We start from the raw sequence: 26,947 nt of genomic DNA, 5'->3' as shown, positions 1-26,947 counted from the left end.
TGAAGTGCCAGATTGTTAAAGACATCTGTTATGTAAAACAAATAGTCTCACTTTGGCTTAAAGTTTCCTAAATGGTCTTTGTAATGATAGGCTACTCAAATCAAAGGATGGATTTGTGTCTCAATATATCTAATCTATACCTAATAAATAAATATCTGTCTATTGTTTAGAAACATAAAAGTTGTTTCCCTAACATAGGTCTGTCAATTTTAAAATTACTTATAAATTCCTCAGGTCACCTCAACAATAATAATATTTTACATTTCATTCAGAGGTCACAAAAGGTAGTTTTTTACTAAACAGGAATCACTACAGGGATTAACAGACTGACCCAGCAGGAATGAGAACTTAAATCCATAGACCAAGCTGTATCTCTTGGTCTATTAAAAATTGCAAAACAAAAAGATACCATTTGTTATGGTATACTATTTCATACATTGGATATCTCAAATTCAGCAAAGTAATATCAGATTGGCAGCAGGATGGGATGAACTGCAAGAGTTAATGTGAAATAATGCAGGTTTTTTTTTTTCCTCTGGATCAATAATCACGTGCCTGTGCCCCCTCATGGTATTAGTAAGGTATGAAAGCATTACCCACACATTTTAAACATTTTATGAATACCATGTGTATGTATCTGTGCCAACTAATATTATATTTTGAATAATTAAATTGTGTTGATAACCTAGGTATGATATATTTCAATTTTTATTCTGCCCCTCTGTGAGATGTCTTTTACGTGTGTAAATAGTAATTTGCCATTGGTTTACAGCTAGCTGTTGATTGAATACCTGCGTATTTGTAGAGTGCTCTACTTTGGGGGTAAAGATGGCATCTACTTTTACTTTTTAATGTTAGTGGATAAAACACAATCATCCTTGTGTGGAAAGTAATTGCTAAGATGTTCAGTTCAATGGAGAGTGTAACATAATTCCAAACACTTGGTAATCTGCTGTTTCCCCCCCCCGCCTCTGGAAATGAAATATTAGAAATATCAATCTAGGCTGAGAAAAAATAATTCTAACTTTATTTTAGCCACATGGAAATGGTTCATAAGCAAGGGTGAGATGGGAGATATTTTTCTAAACTATGGCTTTTGTGACTTGGGTGAGGAGTACACGTGTGCTACCTACAGGGAAAATGGCTAAAGCCTGACATACGTTGCTTCCAAGGTGTCAGAACTGAAGGTACTGAACAAAGGTTGTGAAGGCAGAGTTGGTAGCTTGGGGTGGAGACTGGTTTGTGAAACAGATGTGAAGGGAGTGAGATATCCCTATGTAGCTGGTGTATAGTTCAGTGGGAGTTAACTCCAATTGACATAATGGTTGGGAGAAAGCAAGGGCAGAGATTTTTGGCTGATGCTTTATTTTCTTCTTTGTCACTTTGAAGAAAAGAGCCTAATTTTGTTAGAAGCTTTCCTCAATTCAGAAAGAGCCAGCCATCTCCTATGCTGCTTTTCACCTTCTGAATAGGAATCGGGCAGAGGGCCCAGGAGCCACATTCTCTACCTTAACCCAGTGATGCCTGAAGAAGCCAGGAGTCCTCTTCCAAGCAGTTGCAGTGGGAAAGGGCCAGCAGCTACTTAAGAGTGCCCCTTACTCACCAAGATACTTTGGGGGCTAGAAGGGAAGTAGTAGAAAGCTGGGAGAGCTGCCAAGTGTCACACTTTTGGCAGCTTGGTCACGCATTCCTTTAATTTAGGATTTGGCTTTGCCACAGTTTCTGCTCGAAGTTTTCCCGATTTACCACTTGGGGACACTGTGGCACTCTTGAGCAGGAAATGTGGAGCATCTCCTTCCTGTTGGACCCCAGGCAGAAAGGAGCTCTTGGGAGGTAGAAGTTGCAGCAGTATATAGGCAAGACCATTTCCAATAGTCCCCATGGCCTTTGCTTTGCTCCAGGTGACTGAAACAACTCTGAGCATCCCGGGAACTTCCTATCACTTGCTATCACTCAATTAAACAGGATCCCTGGCAGCCCTGGACTGGTGCAGATGGATCTCCAAGCCAGTTCCCCATCCATCTGGGAGCATCTATTCTAGGTGCCAGGGTTGTGTAGTTCTTTACTTTGCCCTTACTCCTCTTCAGGGTAGGATGTGTTGACAACAGGATTAGGTATTTGGTAATCAAAAATTACATTGGGAGGGCAAATTGAAGACAAGATTATACAGAGTTTTTGAACAGTGAGAGAAAGTGAGGACAGAGGGACAAGTTAAATTCATATCATTGCTATTGAAGACACATGTATCTCAAGGTAGTGAAGGTCTCTGATGGTGGCAAAAACACTGGAGTCTTTAATTTTAAATTTTTTGAATACTGTGCTAACTCTTTCTTTGTTAGACAAATACTTTACTATTGAATTAATACAGTTAAACTATTGACTTTTTCTGTAGCAGTACCTGAAAGAAAGTATCACTTTATTTCTGCCTTACTAGATTATTTTTTCAATCTGTAGTTAGGACTGGAACTTTCTTGTTCAGTTGCGTTTGAAATACTGTGGAGTTCAGGCTAAATAACATTCCTTTTTCTAGTTGGGTCAATGTTCATAAGGCAATTTTAAAATTTTACATATTGTTAGAGTAGCACTAAATTTGAATGCTGAGAGTTTTTATACAGTTCTCTCTGTGTTTCTTACAAATTAAAAGGTAATTTGAGAGACTTTATACTCATTCTCATTGTTTTCAGCTTCCTTCAGAGAGAACAGGCAGTGGAGATTGTTTCTTTGAAAGGGCTGGAGGAAAAGATAAACTTGCCATTCTCTCATTTTATTGATAGCCAATGACCTGCTTAGCCTGGAGCACCAAGTCCCTGGGGTCCAGACATCCACTGGAAGCAAAACTGACCACAGTGACCCACCGCAGCTCTGCTTCTACATCGCGGGGGTGTGGATTGGTATTGGTTTTCAATTTAGACAAGATGTTGTGTGAGTCACCCTGCCCCCTGCCCTCCCACCAGTGCTATGAATAATAAACTCAGTGAGAAGCTGCAAGCCAACTGATGTGCTGCCAGGGCACGGCTCCTTCTCCCTGTGGTCCTTTCCTTCACTGCACTTTGCTGGACCTGCAGGGCCTGTCGTGGGTGGAGGTGAAACACATCTGGAAGAGGCTGATTCAAATGGCACTTGTAAGTGAAGAAGGAGGTTCTAAATCTGACCCACCCTGGGGAAAAGGGGCTGAGGTCATAGGAGGGCAGAATGTGGAGTATTATTGTGATGAAAAAGTGAAAAAAAAAAAAATATTACATCAAATGTTTGTTTAAGGATCAGGAGTCCTGGTCCAGCCTGCTCAGTTTGCCAAATATTACACGAAGCTACATAAAAACCAACTCTAACCTCTTGCAGCTCTCCCATTAGGTCACATTAAGCTTTGGCAGGGAGGATGGTCCTACTTGGTGGTTTTCTGATTTGTGGTTTGAATTTGGCCAACCTTACTTATTTCAATTTATTTTATTTTGTAAACGCTCAATGATAGAGTAAAACTCTAGAGTAAACTTGTTCTGGCCAACATTTATTGTGGAAACATTCTGTATTATCAAGAGATCTTTGCAGAACAGCTAGCAAATTAAAACAAAGCATTTCAAGCACATATTGAAGTTCTTTTTGTAAATGAAGGAAATGTACTGGTGGCTTCAAGCCATTACTTTTGGTTGTTATCCACTTTTAGCCCTCCGGGCTTTTATAAAACTGCTGTCTTTTCACTCTCCCCATGAGGACAGCAATCCCTTTGGCTGCGGTGGAACCAGGGGAATGAATCAAATCTGTTCTCCTCCTTATAGCTTTATGAACTTTTTAACAAGTTTGTCTTTCCTTCCTTTGTGAACACCTCAGTGAGCCTGTTTGCTCACATGGAGGCACAGTTTGACTGTTGCCATTGAACTGTGAAGAGCTGATTCCCAGCTGGGATTTTCCAAATCTGAAATAATATTAAGTAGCTATATTTTGCCTACTGCAAATAGCATTTTAAATATTTGGAGAATGACCTACTCTTCTTCTTTTTATGTCTTCTGAATGAAAAATTTGGTTTCTCTATCAGTAATGATTTCTTTACAAAAATACCTTGACAAGAAATGAAACAAAACAAACAAAAACCTGGCATTTTCCTTAACAGGACATTTTTTTATTTGTTAAAAAGAATAGAAATGTTTTGTATTGCCATCAGACCAGGAGGTGACTACCTGTGGTAGAGTAATAGTCCTTTTCTTTCTGGGCAGTATAATCTTGTGATATATACCTTCTTGTCTTTATAGCTTTTTCTAGTGCAGTTGCCAAGCTGTATCATTGAAATACAGTCTCACCACAGATAAAAATTCATACTGCTTGGAACCCAAATAAGGAGAGCTGAAGCCTTACTTATGAACATACTGCCTTCTAACTTTTACAATTTGGGAAGTCTGAAACCTTCATTTAGAAAAAAAGCATGCAAAGAAACCATTTGACATATTTGTAATACTTTTTCAGAACTTAAGGATTGTGTACTTTCTCAATCTGAGGGGTAAAAGTGGCACATTTTTCTCCTTGAAAAGAAATTTGCAACACTTAAAAATAAGTGATAGTACTGCATAGGGACCAATAGCCTAATTATTATTCTTGTTGTATGTAGAAAAATGTATCTTAAATTGTTTTAAGAAATATGAGTACAGTTTTGACTCAGCAACTACAATTTTGTCCTGCCAACATTGATTATTTTATTCTATGCGCATACCATGTGTAGACCAGCTTTTCCATAATTTTGTATATGGATTTAGGCTCTGCATGTAGCAGGCTGACAGCTAAAAGAACAGGTTCAATTACACATGGCAGTGTTTGTACAATATTTCCCATATTTGGCACTTCGCTGGGCTAATCACTCTGATTTTTGGCATGATAATTAACCAAATACCAGGCTTACTGGTACCTCAGTAGAATTGTTCCTTATCCTGCCATTAGCTTGTTGAAACAAGTTTAGGTGTTCTTAAACAGCAGTGCCGTCAGCAGTGTAGATTTAAAATGTATTCTAAAAGTCATTCGAAGAAATACAATATCTGTGGATTTTTTATGCCCATGCAGTCTTTGAACCCTTGGTTGGCTTCACAAATGCTGGCAACTATAGTAATGATTGTATTGTCACAGCTGATTATCTGCTGGTTACTGTTAAAACACTAGTCTGTTCCACGGGAATGACTGTCACACCATCTAGAAACAGCCTGGCTGGAGGTGAACAGTGACCTAAAGATGAAAATTCCTGTATTCTCTGAAACACTTGAAACATTTTGTTCGGTATAATGCTTTCTTGATGACTAAAACACCTTCAAATACCAAAGCCACAATTTCACGGCTGTCACTGATTCTACAATACAGAGTTGGAGAAACATTTTTATGAGGAGGCGTGTCGATAGCATTTGCATTGTCATTGAAAAGGATGTTGAATTATTTTAAAATTGCGAAGCTGAAGATTGTTGCAGGGACAATTTTCTAAGTCTATTTGTATGCTGTACAAATGGGCTGCCATATGACAACACTGTTTCCATTTGTTTTTAAAGTATCTAGATAATTTTGACTATGAAAGACCTGTACAAAATCTCAATGATTTGTTGGATGGAAGGCATCTCTCTTGTTCATTAACAGTAATCTTCAATAATAGCTTATGATTTTGCATTTATGAGTTTGTAGAGTTTCAAAAGTGGCAGAAGACGTAGTGTATGGTGTTTCTTATTGCAGGGTCAGTCTGTGAATACATCAGTTCCTCTAATTTATGATTAAGTATGCTTACCAGTTTGCCAGAGATTCAGATTAAATGTGTAACCACCATTATGCTAAAGCTGAGAAGAGGCCATTATTTCCAGTTGTATGAATGAGTAAAACTGAGGAATCTAACTAGAGGTTGTTTGGGTCAGTACTGCTGACTGCTCCCAAAAACTGCTACAAAATAAGTATCTTGTCAATCTGCTTATATTTGGTGTGGTTTTGGCATTAAAAGCTCTATGCTTAGCTCCCTCAAAAATTTAAATAGAAATCAACTAGGGAATTGCACAGTTTTTCCTCACAAATCACACTAACCCCATTTGCATTATTACGCTGTATTTTGATTTCTCCAAAAGCTTCTGTGACAATAGCGTTTATACTCATCTTGGCTTTTATTGTGTACTGGCCAGATTTAGACATTCTTGCTTTATTTAGTATAGGCTGGCTGATCTCACAAACAGCCAGTACAACATAATGGCAGTATCCTGAATTTAGCTTTATTTTCACTCCTCATCTGTGACACTCCTCAGTTACGGAGAGGTGCTGTGCCTTTTACTAGTCCATTTAAATTTTCTACAGCTAACCTGTGTTACAGTTGCTTATTGCTGTATAGGTTTATAAGAAATGCATTAAAGGGCTAAATCTAAGCAACAGCAGGTTGCAATGTCAGGGCTGCCTTTTCTTATTTGACTCTAGATTGGTTAACCATGTAGAAATTATATTGAAACAAACATGTAGTCTGTATGTTTAAGTGAATACAGAATAAATAATTCACTGAAAACAGCCAACAGAAGAAGGAAGTCTCTCTAAATTAAAATTAATGTAAAAATACAAAAGAGCAGCAGTGGTAGCAGTGGGTTGAATAATACTGAATTTGGAAAAAAAGGGCTTGAAAAGTTCACCAAACTTTTTTTTTTTCACAGAAAAAAAAAATAGAAATTAAAATGCCCGTTGCTCAAATGCCAGATATTGCAGTGGCATTAAGACAGACACAGAAGTATTCAACCTGTTGCACGGATACATTGCTGTGATGATATGCATCTATGATTTGAGAATTATCATAATAGGTCATAGTTTGTTCACCCGGGAACACTTTTTCAAGTTATTCAGCCTTAAGTACATGCATATTATAGTTCAGATCAGGATTATGCTCTGGAAACAAACCTCACAGTGCTCTCCACTTGCTGCATTTTTGGTTTGTACCACAGTGAAGTTCCACATGACAAAAACTGGATTCCTTTCAAGAAAAATTTGTGCTCCAGGACCTAAGAGACTCTAGACTCTACTGGTATTCCATCCACAATCCCAAGCTAGAGCAAATCCGAAACAGAAACCCCTAAAAGGTATATAAACGTTAGATCCTTGATGCTGTCAGTATAGTAACTGCTACTTCAGTAGGTACAATGTTAGTTACTTTAGTAGACCCACTTCTATTGCACCACACTTAGTGTGCTAATGAAGATGTTGTTGTAGTACTTTTCCTCATGGTGTATCTAGTTAATTTGGGGTATGCTCAGTGAGGCAGAGGAGCTGACAACTGCACTTTCCTGTGTAATAATATTTATTGTCTCTGCTACCATTCTCAAGCAATGGTGAGATACCTACACAATGCTAAGAAGTATCTTGAAATTACACCGAGAAACATTCTGTTTTTATATGAGTTATGTATGATAGTATTTGCTTTTTCTTTGAATGTCAGAGCTACCACTTTTCCCTTTTAAGACTCCCCTGTGGTGACAGTAAGCATTGCCAGTCACATGGCTGAAATTCAGAGCTGGGAGAACTGCCATAGTAAACTGAATTTGAACTCTGGTCTTCCCATTCCTCCACTGGGATCTATAACTGTCTGAAAGGCTGGTCTGGCCAGAAAATTTTTGTGTTGCAAAATTACTTTTGATCTGCAGCTGGCTATGTAAAATGCTTCTTTATTTGTTTGTCCAAATTCCAGTGCTGATTTAAACCATACTGTCTAACTGATAATGCAGATTATTTAAAAAAAAAAATAATAAAAAAAAATTAATCTTTTTAATCAGTTGATTTGATGATAATTGAACCCAAGTGCTTTAGAAGACTGGATGCAATATTTATTATAGATTGGCTAGCAGGCTGGTGTATCACTGTAAAGCTGTGTTGGGGCAATGTCAAGCCTCAGATAAGTTGTGCTTGTATGTAATCCTAAATAGTGCATATAATTTCTGTAATATTATATGTTAATTTAATTGGGACAATGTTGCTTTTTATAGCACAGCTTTTTGTGCACATCTCTTAGGTGTGCTAGTGTAAAATAGTGGAGCTTCATTGCATTCAAGCATTTGTCAATTTAAATTGAAGACCCTGTCCAAGCTTCTTGCAGGAACTTCATTTTAGAAGTCTTGGTAACACAGGAAGTGAAAGAAAAAGTGTGTAGGACTATTGAAGTCAATGACATAGGTACTCATTTTGATAGTGTGTTGGTTGGCCTAATTTTATATTATCTATTCTTGGAGGAAAGGTGAATAAAATCTCTTGTTAAAACTGATGAAAAGAATTTAGATTAAAGTTAAGATTTAGATTTAATTAGTTAAATTTAAGTTAAGTCCGTTTTGGTTGCGTTTTAGTATTCGACTATAAAATGGTTACTATACTGTCATTTAGAAGTTGTCAAAAAGTTGCCAATGAAGTCTTACAGCTCAGAGAGCTGTAAGAATTGGAATAAGTGGCATCATTCTTCTGCTGGACATGAGAAGAAAGCTACTTGTCAGCCAGTTTACCTTAAAATGCATGGCAAAGACAAACAGAATGTGAAATGCTTCCAGAGTGTATGTGAAATGTAGTTTTCTATGCATGGAGAAACCCATTTGTTCATACTACATTTTTCATTATTTCCACACTTTAATGGATGTGATTTTTTTTGAAAATGCTAATTTAAAATTGTTTTGGCAAAAGGCTAGACGTTTGAAGGTTACTTTGTTTCTACAGCCTTTAGGGTAACTAGATCGAGACCACTATTAGCGCTCTTATTGAAGGAAGAGCATTTGTTTGAGTCTGACAGTAATTTGTATTATTTATTCCAGCAGTTGATCAGTCAGCAAACACATACTGGCTGGCCAGGCAACACGCCCTTACCTCCAAGCCAGCTATAGTGTGGGCTGCTGTTCAACAAGCTGCTAACAGAAGTTGGCATGGGAGTTGTGATGTATCTCCAGTTACATGGATGAGAGAGATAGCAGAGTAGATTTTTAAAAACCTGTGAAAAATGTTCTGAAAAGTTTAGGAGAATTTGAAGTTCAGGGAAGAGATGAGAAGAAAGTAAGTGATAGGTGAAAGAAAGGGTATAGGAAAGACCCGGAGTATGTTATATAGGAGAGACCCAGAGAGGAGGGAAGGGAAGCAGGGACAGAGGACACAGGTCCTGCAATCAGCCAGGCTTCATTTGCTTCACCGATCACTGATCACAGTAGGCTACATCAGGACTGGGACCTCAGATATATCTGTCACTGAATTAATTCTCTGCTTCTATATGTATGACCCATAACTTCTCTATATCTTTTACTTCCTTGTCTTCAGTTGTTTCAGGTTTGGGGAAACAGGACAGGAGAGTGCTGCAACCATTTTTACTCTGGGAAGACATTTTGGAAAACATGTTGGACATCAAGAGCAGATGGAGGCAATTCTAGTTTCCCTCCATGGCTATAGATGTCTCTTGGACTTGCAATCTAGATTTTCATTGGTCAGCTTCACTGGGGAAAGTTAATTAGAAGTCAGAGTAAACGTGCCTTCTACAGTCAACCTTACTAGTTACAGACATTCTGCCACAGTGGTTTTGAGCTTTCTGGATCAGGTATATGTATAAATGAAAATATTCTGCTGGAGCTTTATAATTTTCCAACAAAGCTAGGTTTGTTGTTGTTGTGTTTGTTTCTCCCCTCCCATCCAGTTTTAAAGGAAAAATGTCACTATAAGATCCAAGTTGAAGAAAAGTATTATCCTCTAATTTTCTCTTTCCAGTTACTTTCTTACTGATTTTATAGGGCAAATATAAATACACAGTGTCTTTTATTGAATTAATTTGTTACAACTCAAAATTATTGGGCAGATTTAGGATTTTATTTTGGCCTTCTACAATGCTGTGTCCTAACTTCTACATTTTAATAATACTTCCTTCGATAATTTTCAGAATTCAGTTTTTAATTTATGACACCATATTAAAAAGGCAACTGTGGAAATTAATACTCTAATTTTAGGGTAACCTAAATTATTTTCTAAATAATTATATTGTAATCTACATAGGTTGTGTTGATTCTAAATAAAAAGAAAAACTTTCCTGCAAGGCTAATAAAGCTCTTTGCCCATGCTTATGCAGCCTCTCTCTTTTTTTTTTTTTCCAGAAGACCTCATGACTCACATTTTTTAAAGCTATTTAAGCATTAATGTATTTTTGCATTGAGATAATAGGATATAATTGGTGAGCTACCCATGATAGCATGAAATATTCAAGCATGTTATGCATAAACCAGTTTTCTTTTAAGTTGCAAGTGGATCTCTCTTCCACTTGAATACAAAATTATTGTAAACCTGACCCTGCTAGGACCCCTGAAAGGTACCAGCATGACTCTTCAGTTGATGTTGGAACCAGATGCAATTGGTTCAGTATAAAATTTGTCCAAAGAAGTTAAAAAAGGCACACACCCCCAAGCCCTGTAAGTATGTGGTCTTAAGAAATGCACACAGCTGCAGGAAAGAACGGCCAATTAATGTAATTTACAACAGGTTTCAAAATCTTGACTTAGATTGTGAGTTGAATAGTGGGGGGGAAACACAGAAGGGAATGGTGTAGAAGTTCAGGCAAAGGATGCAGTGTGACAGGGAAAAAAGGGGTGAGCAGCAACATCTGGAAACTAATCGGAAAGAGGAAACAACCAAAATTGCAACTAGTAAGAGAGAATTCAAACTATAATAGATTGAAAAAGATTAGAAGCAGCCAAAAGGAGAGCTTTCTGGTAATGTGGCACACAGTGGGGTGCAAACATGGTTATTCCTTTTGACTTGTTCTTTCACTTTTTGTAAGTATGATACCTGCAAAATTAGTTCAGTATGTTGCACTGGTTACAAGGCTTGAGATGAACAGAGACTTGTTTTCAAAGGTGGAAAGTGAGTAAACTCAACTGCTTGATTCACGGTTCTGCTCTCTGTGAATGCCTTGTGTCTGTAAAAATTCTGTCCTTACACGAGTATCGAGGTGATTTTATAATTGCCTTACTAAACTATGTGTTTAACTACCATGTGATGTGCCTCTAGAGGAGCATCCTTGGTTGTGTACACATAACATATCGCTAGACAAATACTTTTTTTGGCAGGTTGCTTGTAAGTCATGTTATCATCACCTTTGCCAGTTGTATGGAGCCAATCACAGCTTTCCCTGTTTGTTGCAGAAGAATGCAGAGCAACCCATTCAAAGCAGTCTGCACACGTTTGCTTTAACCATTACCAGTGACTTTGTTCATCCCTCTTTAATTATATAATGGATGCTCTAGTCCACATTTACTGCAGTGTACATGCATGTGTCTCAAAGCAGATGCTGGCCGTGAGAACTGACAGTACTGGACAGCTTGAGGCAAATCTGTATGGGAAACCATTAGAGATGTGGTGATTAATTTGGTGATTCTTTCTCATAAAAATTGGCTCTTTGTTTTAGATTGCAAGTTTTTTTCAGCTCTCAAAAACTTGAGGAATGCGTCCCTTCTTGTGGGAGAAAATTGAGATGCATGAAGTTTGAAAATACTGACGTTTGAAATCTGCTTATACTTATCAAAACACTGAGTATTCTTCTAAGAAGATAACTGTGACAACCAGAAGCAAGGGGAATTACTCATCATGAGCCTAGCTGGGTAGTTTTGCAGCTGCATTGATCTAGAATATCTTACTGATATTTGTATCTGCCTAAGGTGAAAGCATTTTACCCTTACCATCTACAAGTTAGGGTCCTGGCAACAAAAGCCAATAGGCTTTTGAAGATGGGGAAAAAAATAACTATCTGAGTTTATTCTTTACAAGAAATGACAAAGCCTGTTTTTGTTCCCTAGAACATGCTGTATTTTGGGATTGCAGGAACACACCAAACAAAGCCAAACTTCTTTTGCAGGGGTTTTCTTTTCACTTCAGAGTGGGAAAACATTCTCCAGCTTTTCATCCAGTGGAGTCTTTTAGACTATCTGGCTGTATGGCATGGATTTTTCTTTTCTGTTTGTTTGGAGTAATGCAGCTGCAAATTAAATGGAGTGTTTGGGCTCTACCACAGTGTAGATGGCAAGATGATAAAATTCTAACTTATGTTAATTTTCTTCAGCAGATGCTTGATATCCATCCCTGTGATCCTAACACATGGATTTTTTCTCAAATGCCTGTTTTTTTTTTCCCTGCTATCATCAAACCTAGTCTGCTTTCTCTGGACAAACTACTCCTCCTCGAAACATAAGCAAGAAGAATTTAACAGAGCACGGAGAGGGCCTGTCTTGAACCTGTGTTAAAAACCTGTGCACTACCAGAAATCTCTGACTGGTAAAGAAATGTCTGTTCTTATCTAAATGTGTAGGTGCACGTGAAAATGCACATCCACACATTCACATATATACATGCTTACCCATCCTCTGAACAGACACAATTCTGTCTGCCTTGGGCTAGAGTTCCAAATGGTTTCATACAGTGCTTTGCCAAGGGTAGGTTATGTTCCTTTGCTTCTTCACTGTTACTTTTACTTACAAGTACTTTTGAAGAAGAGGGGGAGAAAGGTCTATAGGTGGTTATTCAAAGATCTGTATGGGTCTTGTTTTGTTAGCAGTGGTACAGCTGTGAGAGTATCTCAATATGTAACTATTTTATATTTCTCTGGAATTTTTTTTTCTACTTCTATTGAAATTTCTTAGATTTATTGTGTACTGTACCTTCCACTTCACAAAATAAAGATACTTAAACTCAGAACATTTTCTGCAAAATAAAATTTTGGCGAAATTAGAACTCCACCATTAGTTACTTTCAGCACTCTCAAGTTCTGTTGCATTTAGAAAGCAGGTGGGGCAAAAAGCAACTTTCAGAGTCTTTCATGATCTATGAACATACATGCATTCTTAAAAGAGAGATTCACCAGTGGGAACTTTGTACTTTTAACTGAATGTTTTATACAACTCGTAACTTCCATATGTTTGAAGTAACGTAATTTTTGTTCCTATAGTGCCTTCTATGCTGGACTATTTCTATGACTGAATAGAAAAAAAAATCACTCTGAAATTGCAATGTAGGATTGAAAGAATCCGTATATTTGGTATTCAAATTCAAGAAAAAAATAAAATAGTTTTTGCTGAAAGGTGAAGGTGATTTAGTTTGTGATGTAAATTTTTAGGAGCAATTGGCTAGTAGTGCTATCTGAAATAATGGGTTTTTTTGAAAAATGAAGTAATCCTTTGGAAAAATGCATGTTAATGTAGTCTTTAGATTCAGAAGTTACTCTTTTCTAGATAGCTGAAATTGGATGTTATTTGGTCTCATCTGTCTATTTAACCATCCAGGTTGATTTTCCCAGCTGTTTCCTAAGGCTTATGAGTTATGTGTGTGTTTGTCATGTTGGTTAGCAGTGGATAGCTCTTTTCTCTTCTTCTCAATTATATACTTCTGCTGTTTTAGAGGAAAAAAGTCAAGAATATCTATCTTGGAGTAATGCCTCATGCAGATTCCATTCTTAGCTAGGCAGTGCTGCATTTCACTCTACTTGTTTACACATTTTCTGCGCTCAACTGATTTTGGTCTTGGTTTAGGGTACAGGTTTTTAGCAATACTACTGCTTATTTTAGAAGTCTTTTGGTTAAATTCTAAGCATGGCAAAGTTTACGCTGTGGGTTAAGGACGATGGGTGATGTGCAGTGTGAGAAATGGTAAAGGCAAAGCTGGTCTTCCAGAGGAGAGCTGAAGGTCAGCAGAAGGCTTCACTAGATGGTAAACCCTGCGCCGGTACTGAGCTGACTGCTTCTCTGTTGTAGAACTTACTGCTCTGCTCCACTAGGTGGCACGTTTTAGGAGGCCTGAGAACATGGTGCTGTCAAGACATCAATTAAATTGTATGGAAATATTTTTCTTTAATCAATGTATAGCACGTGTTGCCTGCTTTCACAAGTCATAAATTTTGCTTTGGAAGCGAGCGTTGTTAATCCTGTGTTTCCTTCTGTGCCATGGAGGGTACGTTTTCAGAGCAGTAGTACATTCAGAATGTTTGTGTGCTTTAGACTGTAGGATGCTAGCTAAACTGAATGTCAGCTGTTTTCATACCTGATCTTTTATGTGAGCCCCTTTGCAATCTTCTGAGGCTCCGTAGAACTTCAGCAATGCTTCATTTCAGCTTTCCTTCATTTGGAATTTGTTTGAAACAAGTAACATATGCAATGTAGGATAAAGAGATACAACACTTGTTCTTGGGTTTTTTTTCCTCTCAGAACTTTAAATCATAGAATTATTTACGTTGGAAAAGATCCTGAAGATCATTGTGTTCAATCATTAACTTAACACTAGCAAGTCCACCACAAATAGTCCTCTCACTTTCCTTTAGCTTTACATAATTCAGTAAATCTTGTCTATTGCATAGAAATTATTTTTTAATCACATTAAGTTTTCACAGTTTAGAAAGAATTTTTTAAGAATTAGTTCCAAAGGTAAGAAATTTGAGGATTACTATTTGCAAATTAATCTGAATAGAACTACTTGGTGTTAAGTACCCTGTTGAACCAAGTCTCAGTGCTGAAGTGTCACACCATCTTATACATGAACTTTTATCAACTATACTGTTTTGAGCATTTATATAAAAAAAATCAAATATAATGATCCATGATACAAGGATGTAATTACATAATTACCTTAAAATGCATGCATCTTTGTAGGAAGTTACACCTCACTGCAATTGTTGATCAGATAATTGGGTAGTAAGTTTTGTTAATTAGGTTAGCTGATGGGTGGTCTTAGGAATGTTAATGCTAAAAGATAAAATAAAAGAATAGAAGCAGATAGAATAAAACTGGTTAACCTCCCACTCTGTTTAGAGAAGGAGTCTGTTTCAGTAGAAGCTAGACTTTTTAGACCATGATGGCTTTTGGATATCTCAACAGGCAAATAGCTTGTGGGAATAGGCGTGACAAACTTTCGCAGATATTTAGAAAAGCCTTCTGGTTCACCTGAAGCTTCATATTAAACTTATTGTGAAGAGTGGTGAGAAGTGCAAGCACAAATGAGTAACTATCTCAAACTGTTTTCTGTAAGTTGAGCAGCTGTGCTCTGAGGAATCTGCAGAGTGGGACAGGCTTCTGCAGAGAAAACAGATTATTTTCAGATAAAGGAGTGTTGTCCCACAAAATTTGTTTGTGAACAGTGGAGGTTCATACAGAACTGAGTATAAAGTAATGATTAAGATAACAGAAAAGGAAAAAGTTATTGGATAGTGCCAGTCATGGTTTTCTGGATCTATTGAGCACTACTTTAGTGTATATCTTTCAAAATTAGGGGTTGTTATTTAGTATCTATATTCATATTCTTACACTAACAGGAATGATATGTTTTTAGAGGTTACATTAGTCAACATTGAAAATCAGGTTAAAATTTATTGTGCCAGCTTTCATTTTGGTTCCTTTTCTGTGAGATGTGACTAGTATTTATTATATAATTAGAGGATACATTAGCTTTTTCAAAATTATCTGAAACATTGGGTGGAAGGTGATATACTGGTACAAATTATGGGAGTGGATATTTAATTTTAGAACAAAGAAAATTGGCCCAGACCTTTTTTGGTAGCCAAGTGCAAAGGAGAAATAGAAGACAGGCTAGTCTTAATGGCCATACTCTTGTGGAATATTGTGTATTTCTGGTGTTAACAGTAGGTTTTATGTGCAGGAGGCAATGTTAACTTGCTATTAACGTATCTTAATAAAGTGTCTGTAGAATAGCTATAGTAGATATTGAAAAGTATTTAGTTAAATCTTAATTTCCATCTGTGGCTGAGATTTGGATTTGTTGGCCAATGATACTGAAAACACACTGTAGCCTTGAATTGATTTTGACAGAGCTCTGTCACTCCTGTTTACAAGAGACCTGGAATTCATAGAGATTTGGTCTTTTTCCATCTGGGATCTGGGGCAGTAGTCACATTTTTAAGAGTTTATGGGTGTTTCTAACTGCCTCCAGGACCATCAAGTGTGAATCCCTTTCCTGACTACTAGCATAAATTGTTAGAGTATTCTGTTGTAGTCTGAGTTATTGCCTGATGCTTTATTTCTAGCTCATTGATGTTAAATATGTTTTTGCAGTATAATATATTATATGCTATAGAAAATAGTTTTGCTGCAGAGGAAGCATAATGACTGTGGAAATACATACCTAATACAAGAGTTACGTTTCATTCACCATACATCATTGAACTTTTGAGTGTAATCCCTGGCTCATAACTTCTTTTGCATTATTTCTTATGTGTGTAATTTGGTATTTGATTAGTGTCTCAAAACCCAAATAAATCTTAATGTTTTAAACATACTGAAGAAGACTTTAAATGGTTATTAGTTAAGTTTTAAAATTCCTGCAGTTATCATTTGATAATGATGAATTAAAGTAAATGGAATTGTACTAAATTCCTTCTCATAGATATTAACATCTATGAACAATTAAATAAACCTTGTATGCAATTAATATGAACTTCATAGGTTTCCATTATAGTTTTATCAGAAATCATGTTAATAGTTGAAGGATAACAGACTCTGTTAGCTTAAGAAAAATCTACAGTCTATCAAATAAGCCTAATTAAGTGGAATAAGTGGTTCCTGATTGTTGCAACTAAGGCTACAGCCAGTTTCTACAATTTTCATTCTTGTTGACAAAATTTTCAGTTTAATATTTTCCTGATGGAGAATATGAGAAAGTATCCTTGAATCTAAAGATTTGTTTTACCAGTTAGTTTCATGCTGTATCCAGGTTTCTACAGAGCCTGAGATTAATTAACTAATTCAGTAATGATTTTGAGTTGGCCTTTACCTGAAATTATTGACCATATGTTTAACATCACGCTTTCGTTAGTCTACTGAGTTTTTAAATTAAGGTAGCATTAGTTTAGAAAAAGGCTTACAGGTTCAGTAGTTTAATAAATATTGTTGGCTGGGCATTAAGAGAATTTAAGTGTCGTCCTTAGTCTTGGAAGTGTGGTAAATCTGGCTAATGCTGAAAAAAAACCCAACAAAAGTGTCAAAATATGGTGAATACTGTGTCAGTTTTGGAGTACTTTTGTTTCACAATTGTTGCTTTCTCAAATATTTAGCTAACAAGAAAAATTTCTTTCTTTGCCAAATGCCTTTTCTGTAATAGAAAACACTCTGGTGAAAGACTGAGATGGCTCTGCAGAAAGTATTGTGGGCTAACTGCACATGAGGTGTAAAAAAGCAAGCAAAAGATTGTGCCAAATTACCTTAAAAAGCAGGAACTGGTACAGAATAGATGTGATGTTGACTTAGGGCAAGAGTGTAAAGTTAACTCAGGAAGTTGCGATGCTATCTTGACCATTGCTGAGTGGATTCTTATTAGAGGATATTCTATTATTTGCTGTACCTCACCTTTTTGTCTGTTTGTGAATGAGTTCAAAGTAATTCTCAAGATTACAATTTTTCTGAAGCTTAGTGGTTGTAGCGAGTAAATTAATATTTTTATATATTTAATTAAATTAATGTAGTTAAAGAAGAGATATATAGTTAAACTGAAGTTAATTAACCAATAAATCAGGGCAGTATTTACTTGATATCATAGCTGAACTTAGTTCTGATAGATAACATAGGAGAAGAGGCTCTGGGGAGACCTGACAGTGCCCTTCTGGTACCTGAAGGGGCTTCAGGAAAGCTGGGGAGGGACTTATCAAGGACTTGTAGTGAGAGTACAAGGGTAATGGCTTAAAACTGGAAGAGAGGAGATTTAGGTTAGACATTAGGAAGAAATTCTTTCCTGTGAGGGTGGTAAGATACTGGAACAGGTTGCCCAGGGAAGCTGCGGAAGCCCCATCCCTGGAAGTGTTCAAGGCCAGGTTGGATGAGGCCCTGAGCAAGCTGGTCTAGTGGGAGGTGTTCCTGCCCTTCCAATCCAAACCATTCTATGATTCTATGAAAACAATTTTGAGAATCTGGTTTCTTGTTAAATGCTTGACTCCCTTTCCAGGAATGTTTTGATTCTGGGTTTTTTGTTGTTTTTCTGTTTATTTGTTTGCTTTCTGTGTGTGTTTCATTTTGTTTGTGGTTTTTTTGTTTGTTTTGGTTTTTTCTCTTTAAATCACTTCTGCAAGTAAAATGCCAGAATATTTGCAAAAAATAGTTCAAAGTCCTGAGCATTGATACAATAAATCCATTAGACTAAAGATTTTAAGTATAATATGGTTCTGCAGACCAATGCCAGTGTATTCATATCTATTTACTTATGTACTTTCTCTTTTAAAGATGGTGTTCAGTGATTAGGGGCATGCACAGTAGGATCAAACAGTTGAGAGAGGAAGGCATACATTCTAATAATTGACATCATATTTTACTAAGATTTTGATTCTGATAAGAGGGAATAGATAGGGCCTGGAATAGATCTAAGGGCCTGGATGACTCTCCAGAAGCTAGAGAAGGGGCTCACAATTGCTGCTACTACAACACTGCAGTGTACAAAGTGGCTGAGTAATATTGAGTGTGACACAGAGGTGGGAACTGCCACAGCTGATTACCCTGGCTGCTCTTCTGCTGCAGATGCTGCCCAGTGCTGTGTCCAGTCGTGCTGTCAGCCAGAGAAGTCTGTAAGATGCCTGGGTAGAAAGATGTATCCAAAAGTATTTACATTTGTCATATTCACAAATAATTCACAACAACAAAATGAAATTAAAGACTGCTATTGTTCATATCCCTCACTTGCTCTTCAGACCTTATGATCCTATCAGACCTTATTTCTCTAAAATCCCTTATTCCATTTTAGTTTTCTTTGCCATTTTCCAGCCCCCTAATCTTTCCCATTAGTCTGTCTGCTTCCAGTTCTACACTCTTTTTACTATTCTATCCTCTCTTTTTCACTTTGTTGGTGGATAAATAGCTCAGGAGGATCTAGCAGTAGTCTTTTCTGGAATAGATAGGGGAGAATTTAATATAATGATAATAATAACAAAAAATAGAGAGAGGACTTAAAAAGAGTAGTCTTCACCTTGTAACTTCTCCCATGGTCAGAAGAAAATACACAGGCTAGTCTTGCTCTGCAGTCTTTCCTAGAAATTTCAGAAGGTAGCTCAAAGGTTACCCAAACCCTGTTCTTCTGAGATGAGCTGCCTTTTATTCCCAGATTGGATGTAGGGTAGGAACTACATTCATTGTACTCCAAAGCTATTGTTTGTAGCTGGATAAAATGGATCAAGTAACATAATCTGTGAAAATCAACCAGTTTTGTTCTGCTGTGGTAGCTGGCTTGCTTATGATTTGCAGAGAGCAAAGCTGTTTAATAGCCATAATTTGGTTTAGGATGTGGACCTCGATGTTGCATGGAGACAAAATGCTTAATCATGGAGTGTATAAAAACTTTTTTTTGCATTTTATTTCCACATTTGGAAAAATTTCTGTTTCTTTTTCAACTCAGGAATGTGGGTTTCGTTCACAAAGTTTCTTCTGTTACTGTGGCAGGGATGAGTTTCAAAGTTTTATTTTTGTTCAATACATATTCCACATATACTGTTAATGAAGCAATATTAGGCAATAACATTTATACATTTATTTTGAGGTTTGAATTGATGATGTGGAAATGCTGAGCTTATATTTGCTTGTATATGCTTATAATTGGTTTATTTGCAACTGTTCAAAAACAAAACAAACCCCAAAAAAACCCGAACACAAAACAAACAAAAAAGAAAAGCCTGAAACTGTCAGTTTTGATTTGTGAATTGCAGCACTTGCTGGTCTGTGTTCTGAGTGTGCCATTGCTTTGTCCACTAGTTGAGACTTCAGTACTTAAAATGCTCCTCGTTTTCATACATAAAAATGTACCTCCAGCCCATCAAACTATTTCCTTGGGAAGCTGTGGTTCACTACAGTATGACCAAGTTAGTGTTCTAACCTGGAAATGAAAGGAAAGCAGAAGCTGAGCTGTTTGAGAAACATTGGCACGGCAAGGGATTACCCTGTCTCATTTTCCCCAAACCACATTTTTCTGAAATTACACTTCCAGTGAGAGTCCCCACCCAGGCAGTCCTTCTCCCAGATGAGGTAAAGGAAGCCACCATCACACTGAGCTAGGAGCTGTGTTCTCTGAGTTGGAAGCCGCTTTTCATTACATCACACCTGGCCATATTTCAGAGATTAATGAACAGCATCTTGTCAGTTTTAATATATCGCAGTGCTTTAGTTTACATTGACGATGTAATAATAAATTCCCTGAGCTGTGAACTACACCTTAAGGACTCGCATGGAGTTCTAAAAAGGCAAGAAAAAGAGATTACTATAAACTAGAGTGTGCCAGTTTTGAAAAAAACCTGCAGATTTTCTAGGACATTAGTTTTCAAAAGAAGGATTACACACAGACTAAACAGAGTAGAAGTCATAAAAATTTAAAGACATCACAAAAATAAGATCCTTTTTAGGTATGACAGAATACTAAAGGAAATTTATACTGAATTATACCACCCAAGCAGACCCATTAATTAACGTAATGAGAAAATATGTTCCATTTCCATGGACCTAAGCATGTCAGGAAGCATTTGACACTTTTAAAAGAGGGAGAGGTGAAGGCACGCATTTCACCACTCCTGAAATTCTCGGATTGTAGCTTATCTATTCACACTTATGTTTGAGCCACTGAGGCTTTTGGATAAGTACTAATCAAAAGAGAGATAGAAAAAATTACTGTAAGTGACCAATATGTGTAAACACATTTTGTGCTGTGTAAGTTTTGAAGTTACTCCGTATCTTGAATGTTGGAGAGATTATCATATCACACTAGGAAATAATGAATGAAAAGTAGCTTTTTAGTGTTAAGATACAATTCTGAAAATGATATATATGTGAAACTTCTAAATCCATAAGCAGATGCTATGTATGCATTCCAACTGCTTATACTTTTAAACCTGGCAAGTAGGGCAATTTGCAGGATCGGGAAATAAAAGCCAGACTTTCAAGATTGTTCAGACATCAATTTTCTGCACAAATAATTTTAAAAATCAGATTCTGGTTCCTTTCCACAGAGTTTTATTCCATTTCTGTTATTAAAATATTCTCCTGCATGTTTCTTGGAAATCTTATGGTTGTCACTTGATATAAGCAAACTGAAAAACTTGGCTTGATCCTTAATTTTTTTATGATGGGAAAAAAGTTGGGGCAGGTTTCTTCATTTCTTATCTGTGATGTAATGGCCTCTTGATCTTAAGAATGGGATGTTACAGGTAGCATCTTCTGCAGCATGTCACGTAATTTTTCAGTGTGAATAGCACCTTCCAGATGTTTCCATCCCTGTTGATTTGAAGAATTTTTGATAGATGTGGCTACCCTCTGCAGCTGTGTTCTTAGACTTAATATGTTGTTCCATCTGTATTCGGTATGTTTTATACGTATGTAGCTGATGCTGAAGGATTTTCTAGGTCCAAAATAAATACAATTTTCATGCATGCAAAATGTTAAGAGTTGTTCACACTTGTATACATGAGCATGCACATCTGATACAAGACAGTTAATTCTGTGATTTTTTTTAAATTACACTTTTATGTTTCTTTTCACTTGTTAGTGGCAGAGAAACTTACTGGGGAAAATGTGGTAATAATTCCATTATAGATAAGTGATAGAAATCTCTTTCTGAGCAGGTAGCTTTTAAAATAGGCAGAGGAAGGAATCTGACTTGCATGGGTCTACTCTTTATAAAAGGGTTAACCTTAATTGTTAATTAATCACCATTAATTTGAGTGATCATTTTCTGATCTGTGGAAGGTATTACTTCCGTCAGTAATTATACTAAAGATGAGTCTTTGGCCATGTCTGTACTGTAGTTAATAGTGACTGCAGCAGGTAGTGTAAATGTCAGAGTGAGGTTTCAATAAGCATTTTAGGAGATGGATTGTGGTTAAAAGTAGTTGTTCAGAGCTTCACAGGCTTATCTGAGATGTTTCTTTGCCTCCCTAACGTTCCTGATGCCACTACTAGACTGCTATTCATACACAAGCTGATTTAAGTACTTTTTGTAAGGGCATGTAGCAATAGGGTAAGGGATAGTGGCTTTAAACTGGAAGCGGTAGATTTAGGTTAGACATGAGGAAGAAATTCTGGCACCAGTTGCCCAGAGAAGTTGTGGATGCCCCAAGTGTTCAAGGGCAGGTTGGATGGAGCTTGGAGCAACCTGGTCTAGTGGGAGGTGTCCCTGCCAATGCAGGGGGATTGGATCTAGATTATATTCAAGGTCCCTTGCAACCCAAACCATTCTATGATTAAAGCTGTCTCGAGTTCTCTGTACATCCCAGTAGTCATTAAAAATTTCAGCAAAGATGTATCTTTGCTTTTGTTTCATTTTGTAAGGTAGAAAACACTTCAGCAGTTTCTGTTACCTGTTTGAAAGATGCATGAAAAAATTCATTAAATCATGTGGGTTTTTAATGTCTTAGTGCCTCAATCTGACAAATAATTTGTTTTCATCTTTTTGTAGGGGTATTCATTTGTCAGGGAGCTGAAGCTCAAAACTCAGATGATAGCCACACACTCTACTGAAGTCCATTACCGCCTGAACTTGCCTTTCTAAAGACTCTGTCAGACTTCAGATTTTAATCTTTCTGTGTGTTGGTATGTTGGCACCACTAAAATCATAGGCAGAGATCCTATGGACATCAACAGATCTGGATTTACTCTGTGATCTTTTTTTGGCATGTGGATTTTGGAAAAAAAACCCACAACAACTCACAACAAAAACAACCTTCAAGATGGCTTTTTCGTTGTTCTGTTTAGTTTGCTCTTCTCTGGGGGCTTCCAGCGGCTTTGAGTAACCTGGTCTCACATGGAAGGTGTCCCTGCCCATGCAGGGGGGTTGGAACTAGATGATATTAAAGGTCCCTTCCAACCCTAGTCACTCTTATGATTCTATGGTTCCTTGTAAATCTATGCCTGTGACATGAACTGGGGCTTTAATCATCAGGAGGAGGATGAATTGTGGCACTGGTCCTGCTTCCTGGAATGTGTATAAATAAAATATTAAGGAGAACTAGCTTAGTGGGCATTTCCACATTCAAATAAGCTTTCTAGGTCAGAAGATTCTAACTCCATTCTTCTCTCTCTTCTTTGGACCCACTGATTTTTATCATTTCTGGCTGCATCATATCTTGAATTCAACCAGTCAAAGAAATTTCTTGGGATGCAACCAGAAGAGTTAGATCCACCTCTTTCTGAATTGTAGTAGTGTTATTATTAAACTGGCACCACCACCCATGAAGTTAATTGTAGTGCTGACTATGACTAATTTTTTAGGATTGTCCAAGGTCTCAAGCAAGTTTAGCAGTTTTATGTCTTCTCCTGGATTGCTTTTAGAAAGAGATATATGTGTATCTCCACATTGTTCAGGTACTCCTGAGGAAGTATGCCAGCCAGAAAAAAATTCTAGCCTGATTAAAAGGTAGGTAGTGAGTTCAAGTGCCAGGAAATTTAAGTAGTACTGTTAATTGGGTAGACAGTATTGTTGTTTGGAACTCAGAAGGGGTTTACGTGCCTAGGACACACTTTGGGTAGACATCAACAGCATGTAGTTTGAAACCTGATCTTAAAACAAAACATGGTCTTAAAACAAAAATAACCAATCTGATCTGTGTATGACAGACACTTAAGATGTTAGGAGTGTTCCATCCGGGGTAATTTTGTGTGAATTCCACACAAGGTCAATCTGCAGTCTCAGCAGCCACTGAAACCTAGAGTATTATGTGATGTACTTTATTTCCAGGCTAATAAAAGAAGTTAAGAATTTGCAGGACAGTAAGTTTAGAAAATATTAAAATTAGTTTATCTGCGTACTGAAAATCTGATAATTACATAGAAGTTCTATCACAAACAAAAAGCTGTAATTAAAAATACAAAGTTAATATTATTCTACTAAATTACAGGGGGGCTTGCAGACACAAATTCAATCTTACTAATAAAGTATTTAAATAAGAAAACATAAAATGTCAGACAGCTCTATTAGAGTAATTTTAATAAGCTAACATGGTAATCAGTTTACTGGTTACATCCTGTTGCCTATATTCAAGTCTGTGCAACTCAGTCACTTCACTATAATTTTTCTCTTGCATAACCATCTTAAAAGCTATCTAGTCTTTTGTGTACCTTTTCATTCCATGTTTGCATTGATCTAGAACCAAATAGTTTTGAATATGTGCACAAATGATGCATGAGGTATTGTGCAGGTTTCTGGTACAGATATAAGCAACAAGTATATGTAAACTGTACAGATACGCATCTTGAAAACCTCAGGATTAGGCTGACTGAAGTGCCTTTTGATGGCTCACTAGGTAAGATCTAGCACAAGATCCCTCTCTAGGGATGGATTTCTTAAAAAAAGTGGGATCGACTGCATTTATTTGATATTACATTCATAGGTGTAAAATAGCCGTTTATAGTTTCACTTGCCCATTTCTCTTGCTCTGGATCTGGCTCCCCAATCAAGAAATTCAATAGCTATTTAAAGCTGCAGCTGTACTAACAGTCTTATACTTTATAGGAGGAATTTTGCAGCTATTACTTTAGAAGAGGCCTTCTGTGCCAGTACAGATGTTGCGTCCACCTTTTTCATAAGCACTTTATCTGTACCATGGGCATTGCGTTTCTAACTTTTGCTTGAAATTGCTAAACACACTCCATAGCTGTAATTTATTTGGGCTGGTGTAGTTTAAAGACCTGAAAGCTACATCTGCACCTGTTCTATTCATCTGACCAGGAAAGCTCTAATTCCACTGCATGAGAGTAGAGTTTGGATCTCTTCTTCATAAATCTCCTGAACCAAATGCAGCCCTTTTATTCACATGTACGTTCCCCTTGCCTGAAGCAGAAATAGCTTGCGTATATATCACCAAATTTCAATTTTCTAATATTGAAAGGAGAATATACCACTTGATGTAATACAGAACCAGCATATAACTCCATCATTTCCTCCCTCAATCAATCCATTTTTGAGTAATCAAACGTACATAGTGAAAGGTGAAACATGTAGAACTGTGCGTGTAACTGGAAAAAATTCGGCTAGTATCATGACGCTGGTGTCATTCTGGAACAATATGACAAACACTTCTGAGTGTAATGTATTTGAAGTGGTATAAAATGAGTGAGAAGGAAAAGCAACTATTTCATGTAGCCTGATTTACCTTCTGACAACACCGATATCACTGAATTTGTACTAAAGTAAGATAAGCGACAGTTGAAGAAGGCTTTGATATTGTCAATACTCTAAATAATAAATAATAAACTTTAAGTATTGAATGCTGATCCAATATAAGAGCTATTCATTCAACTGTTTCATCCCAAAATTTTGGAACCCAGACAAAATCCAGGAGTAGTCGTAGCTTTGAAAAACAAAAAAACTCCAAAAACCCCATAACCTGAGAAACCACCCCTAACCAAGCAAACAAGAAAGCCACTGTTCAGTGAGGTTTTCCAAAACCAAAGCTATGTCCCACTTTGCCCAATTCTGCCAGAGATGTATTTCATCTGTAGACATGTCATCAAATATGACTCAAACTAACCCTTTCCCCAAAAGAAATACATTCAACCACATAGACCGAAATGATTCCTCGGCATTTAAAAGATTCTACCCTACTTACTTGTGGTGCATTTTTAATTTGGAGTTAAACCAGGGGCTGATCCCTTACTTAGGGTTTTTGTTAAAATAAAATAGGAAAAAAAGCACTTGTGTTATAATCAATCTTGTTAAAAACTTGTAAATATGTAGTAAATTTAGTGCAGTAGAACGGAGTAGCAGCATCTCTAAAAGAAAAAAAAAAATTACTTAAAGAACAGAGCTGTACATGAAAGTAAAGAGAAGGCAATAAAAGGACAGAAGCTTATTTGAAGTATATATTTTGGGAATAGTGATTAAATTCTGAAATAAAGATATTATTAGTAACTATATTACTGAAATGAAATAGTCCAGAATGGTGCATTTAGGCTTTGAATTCCATTTGAAAGTTCTGGTAACTTTGACAAACCACACAAGCCTCTTTCACGAGGCCAAGCATACCTCCTTTGATTCGTCTAAAGGCAGAGCAGAATCTGGCCCCTCAGGTTCAGGATGCCATCAGAAGCTCTAGATAGAATTACAGGCTTGCTGTACACAGCTGAGTGTTTATAATTCTTTAAGTAACATTCATGTCTTATGTGTTGTAAAAGAAATGAAAGGTAGCTGTTAATTCTAAGGCTTATAAATATGTCAGTGGGTTTTCATAATGTCTTAATAAATTACAAGAACAAACTCAGTGACTCATGACATCAGTAGAACAACATGCTGCACTTGTATTTATAGTAATTATGTACTATACCTCACAGAATTATTTGACTTTCTACATGAATATATAGGTCCCACTTAAAAATCGAAACAATCCTGATTGATTTCTTCATTCTTTCTTATTTGCTCTCTTTCAACTCTTTTCTTGTTCTGAGCCCTTCTTCAAATGAATAATTTTTTAAAGAAAATGTATTTAAAAGACCATTGCTGCAACTACTGTATTTATTAATTGAAAAGCTGAAGTAAAATACAGCTTTCAAATATCCTCCAATTTGGTTGATGTTCAAATTTTCTTTGGATCCTAGTTTTCTGGGTGGCCACCAGCCCATATCACTAATGGTATAACTAGTTGAAAAATGGAAAAACAATTGCATGAGAATTTCAATATTATTTTGGCTTGCATCTGAAATGTAGAGATAGCATCAATATTGTAGTGTCAGTAATGCTTCATTCTTTAGTCTCGAAGATAAACACAGGATGGGCTAAACACTTTAGGTACGTTAAATGTGTAAGACGAATTGCACCGTATTTGAAAACCACTAAGGTAAACTTCATGTGTGAGGAAGCTCTTGGCTCTTTAGTGCTCCCTGTCCAGACTGATTTTTCCTCTCACAGATGTAAGCTGAAAGTGTAGTTTGCATTTAAGTGTGGTGATTAAATGTTCTTTTGTATCCAAAAGTATAGTGAGTTGAAATACTGAGTTGGCCCTGCTCCCACATATATG

The 26,947-nt window shown here is 36.8% G+C and overlaps 1 protein-coding gene across 2 annotated transcripts in view; it reads left to right on the top strand.

Annotated features, from left to right (window-relative positions):
- Window positions 1–26,947, top strand: part of ANAPC10 (anaphase promoting complex subunit 10) — a 178,608-nt gene that overhangs the window by 58,372 nt on the left and 93,289 nt on the right. The window lies entirely within an intron of this gene.

The sequence above is a fragment of the Apus apus genome, chromosome 4 (assembly GCF_020740795.1).
Source record: "Apus apus isolate bApuApu2 chromosome 4, bApuApu2.pri.cur, whole genome shotgun sequence".
Classification (NCBI taxonomy): Eukaryota; Metazoa; Chordata; class Aves; order Apodiformes; family Apodidae; genus Apus; species Apus apus.
This window is presented reverse-complemented; position numbering and strand designations above follow the sequence as displayed.